We start from the raw sequence: 4856 nt of genomic DNA, 5'->3' as shown, positions 1-4856 counted from the left end.
AGAAGAGTCTAGACAGAGTAAGCAATGGGAGGTCCCAAGACTGTCCAGGATGCCTGGGACCTGACATCACAGAGCCTGTCTGATGGGGAAAATGACCCCCTCCTGCAGTGCAGCCAGGGCTCCCAGGGGGCACAGTGTAGAGGCCAGACTTCTAGAGTGGGCTCTGGTACCAGCACCAAGCCAGACCCTGGGCACTCACAGGCCCACTCTGGGCTTCCGGGTCTTCTGTAAAATGAGACGGTCCAGCTGTTTGATCCCCCAGACCACTTCTATGTTTTCTGAGCCATGACGAGGAAAAAAAATCACACCTAAAAGCTGAAGCAGGCTGAAAAGCCAACATTACTTGCCTGTGGGTTTCACGATATGTAACAGCTCCTTTCTTTCTTTTCTTTTCTTTTTTTTTTTTTTAAGGCTAAATACAGAAACAGCTTCCCAGGCCTATGAGCTGGGTAATCATACAGAACCCCACGCTTAGAAGGGCCCTGTGTTGAGTTTAATGCTCTGCTGTGGCTGCCTTAAAAGTCTTGATACTTTTTGCACAAGGGCCCCCACACCTTCATTTTGCACTGGGTCCTGAAGATGTGAAGCTGGTGCCGGCCGCAGGTACTTAGGATGTTGGTCAAGGAGAGGCAGCATGGACATGTCTGCAGTGTTTTGCTCTATAGAATTTTGGCATCTGGAATACAGAAATGTTGAACATTTCCTCATTTTCAGTGCCTGGGGAAGGGGGAGAAGGTGAGCCAGTTATGGAAGCACTTGGCGAAAGTTAAATTGTTCAAGGGGACTAGGAGTTCTGTATGCACAGTTACTGTTCTTGGAGTCAAGCACATCCAGGGCTCTGCAGATTGATTCAGACATCTCCTGCAGGGAAATACTACCGCTGTTGCCTAATATCCATTCTCTGCTTCTTCTGTAGTATTAGGGTTATTAGCTGGCCATGACCCCAAAAACAACTTTTCCCAGGTTCCTATGCAGCTAGATGTGTCCTTGTGATTAATTGCTGGCCGGTGGGATGTACCTGGAAGTGTCTGCCACCACCCCACTGGTGTGTGTCCTTTCTTCTGAGTTGTATTTTTGATCTATAACATGGCAGAAGAGTTTTAAGCCTTTAGACTAGGATCTGATGGAGTCAGAAAAACATATGCTATTGTTATCATTTCACAGTAGAGATTTATTTAAGAGTGAATTGACACATAGGTACTCTTTAATGTTTAGTTCTTCAAACAGGAAGATGAGGCTAGCATCCCATCTCTAAAGGGGATGCTGGTGAGGAGAGCAGGTAATAAGTAAAATCTCAGGCATGGGCAATGAAGAAGAACTGAGCAGGTGGGGGATGGGGGATGGTGAGTGACAGAGGTGCCATTTTAAGGGTAGCATGAAAGGGTCCAAGGAGGTGATGTTTGAGCAGAGAGCTTGGTGAAGACAGGAAGGACCCGTTACAGATAGCTGGGGGAAGAACATTCAGGGAAGAGGGATACAGTCAAATTGTTTTGCCAAAAGTGGGGATCTCTTAGACGATTCAGACTTTTATTTCCAACTATCTGTTGTCATCTCCATCTGGATGTCCCAAGAGCAGCTCAAACCTAATGTGTTTAAAATTTCTCTTCTGCTCCAAACCAGTTCCTCTTCCTCTATTTCTGTTACTGCCACTATCTTCATATCGTAATGACCTAAACTGAAACATTGGAGTCGTGTGCACCAAATTACCAAGTTATGACCAGTTTTCTTCTACAAATGCTCTCCAGTCTTTTCTGCCACCTCTGCAGTCCAGGCCCTGGATTACTGCAGCAGCCTTCTCACAGGTCTCCGTGCCTGCAGCTGCTCCAGCTTCTGTCCATCTTCAGGACTGTGGTCGGTCATCTTCCTTAAGTACTGCTTTGACTTCCTCTGCTCAAAAAGCTTCAGAGTCTCTACAAATAAAGTCTGCAATCCTTAGCCCAGTAACTAAGGTCCACCTTTCCTTCTGGTCCCATCTTCCCATGCTCTTCTAAATACATCTTGGTTTGGATTCTTTGCAGTTTTCCAAAGACAGCTCTTCCTCTTCTGTCTTCATGTCTTGATTCCTGCTGCTTCCCCTCCTACTGAAATTTGATTGCAACCTCTCCCATGAAGTCTCTCCTCAGCTTCTTGCTCAGCAGAGTTTTTGGTTTTTTGTGTTTTTTAAACATCTTTATTGGAGTATAATTGCTCTACAGTGGTGTGTTAGTTTCTGTTTTATAAGGAAGTAAATCAGCTATACACATACATGTATCCCCATATCCCCTCCCTCTTGCGTCTCCCTCCCACCCTCCCTATCCCACCCCTCTAGGTGGTCACAAAGCATGGAGCTGATCTCCGTGTGCTATGCGGCTGCTTCCCACTAGCTATCTATTTTACATTTGGCTGTCTATTTTACATTTATATATAAGTCCACGCCACTCTCTCACTTTGTCCCAGCTTACCCTTCCCCCTCCCCGTGTCCTCAAGTCCATTCTCTACGTCTCAGCAGAGCTTTCTGTCCTTCAACCTATAAAATCCTATTTGCATCACTTTTCTTTCTGGACCTTTTCAACTGTAAAAGGAATACAGCATTGAGAAAAGAGTTGAAAATGGAAAAACAATCTATATTCCTATTTCAACAAGTGAGTTCACATTTGATAGTTTTTCTAGTCCTTGGCGATCTTCATGCATATTTTTACATAACTGTTATCATAGTAGACATACAACTTTGATTTGTTTTTACTTCCACCCAACATTTCCCCCATCTTTCCACAGTCTTTTCAAAGTTGTAGGAGTTTTTAAAAGAGGTCAAAATAAGTCTATAAGTGTCTCATTCAAGGATGTATCTCACAGGGTTGATGTACTATAATTTATTAGACCATCTATCACTGAACACTTGATGGGTTTTGTTATAGTCTAGCTATGATAGACTAGAAGGTATTTGAGAGAAAAAAGGATATCTTAAGCCTTCTCTATATTCCTAGCACCTAGCAAACACTTCAATCAATATTTATTGGATGGATGGATACATAAATGAACAAATGCACATAATAAACATCCTTAGACATAATGTTTTTCCTAATGAATATTTTCCTAGCCAAGGAGTATTAAAAGAGCATTAATATTTTATATAAAATATTAATATAAAAATTAACATTTTGGTGGGCTTTTCACATTGTGGCAGATTATATTTTTCAAAAATGCCCACATCAATATATGTCCCATCCCACGTGCTGTGATGTGGGACATCCCTCCATTGAGAGGTGGGGTCTGTGTTCTCTCCCTTTGAAACTGGTCAATTCTTTGTAGCTGTCTTGATCAACAGAATGCAGTGGAAGAAACATGGTACTTTCAAGCCCAGGTTATAAAAGGTAATATGCTCTGTCTCCACCTCCCCCTCTTTCTCAAGATACTTGCCCTTGGAATTCAGCCACTATATTATGAGGAAGCCCAGGCCACATATGGAGGCCGAACGTGGGCCTTCTGCCCACATTCCCAGTTAGGTCCCCAGTCAATAGCCAGCATCAACCACTAGACATGGAAATGAACAGCCTTAAATTTATTCAGTCGTTCAGCCCCCACACATTGTGGAGCATAGAGAGGTCATCCCCATTGTACCCAACCTGAATTCCTGACCCATGGAGAGAGATACTAAATGATTATTGTTTTGGGGGCAACCTGTGCAGCAGGAGTGACTGAAACACACACGTAGTCAGTCCCATGTTGTGTTCCGAAAGGGTTGTACCAATTTGCACTGCCATCAGCAGTGGAGGACTATGGCAGATTCACCACAACCTCATGAGCCCTGGAGTGTGGCCTCTTTGTGGGCATTTACCCCAAAGTCTTAAAATCTCATCTCTGCTTCTCAACTGTAAGCTCCTTGAGGGGATACATCACTGCATTTTTGTTCACAGTTCTTAGCTGGCACTTGGTAAATGCTTATGCATTTGTACATTTGTTAAAAGTGTGCATAACTAGTCTTGTCTTGGCCAGGAAGCACAGACTCTGACCGCCTAGTAGATTGAAGCTATCTTGGTTTCCTCATCAGAGAAAGCAGATTTCATAGAAGCAGCTCGGAAAACACATCCTCTAGTCCGATTATACATAAACTTGGAGGAAACTGTACGGTGTGTTAGGGAACAGGATAATGGTATCCTATAACTGGATCAGAGTGTTCCCAGCCCTCATACCTTGCATCCACCCCCAATACAGCTCCAGCTTTGAGAGATTGCAAGATGCCTCCAATTTTGCATTCTACTGAGAAACTACTGGCAGATATGTATCTAGATGGGGTTTCTCCACCAGCCATGTACACACTCTTTACTATTGAATCAATTTTCATACAGCCCAACAAAGAGGAATGCATGGAAACGTAGAGCGGGCCCTCTTGCCTTTCCTTCTACAAGTTTAGATCCACTGCCTGTTGCCAGTTCCTTGCTTCTTTTCTTCTCTGCCACGCTTCCACTCACCGGCCAGAGAGCTCTCCATGGTCTTCAGCATGGAAAGCACACTCGTCGAAAATTACAGTCCAAAAAAAGAAAAGGATTGCTTTTCAAGTGAATTCTGTCTGCTTAACCCAATTATTAATTTAACAAATATTTACTGAACACCTAACATGCACCTGCTCTCAAGGACCTTAAGGAAGCCACAGTCTAACAGAAGCTCCATCATTTACAGTTCTGTTCATCTGAGAGGGCTGCAGTTTTCCTTGGGTAGTTGTTGTAGCATGGCCCTACTATTATACCTGCCAGGATAGGGTCAGGAGGGCAAGCCAGCCTGGGGGTGGTTGAGTGGAGAGGGGTATGTGAAATAGAGTTGTGGTAGGAGAAAGTAGCAACTTACTCAGAGAGATACAGTAGTTTAAATGAAAGATCATT

This window comes from Lagenorhynchus albirostris, chromosome 8 (genome assembly GCF_949774975.1).
Source record: "Lagenorhynchus albirostris chromosome 8, mLagAlb1.1, whole genome shotgun sequence".
Classification (NCBI taxonomy): Eukaryota; Metazoa; Chordata; class Mammalia; order Artiodactyla; family Delphinidae; genus Lagenorhynchus; species Lagenorhynchus albirostris.
Note: the sequence above shows the minus strand (reverse complement) of the source record.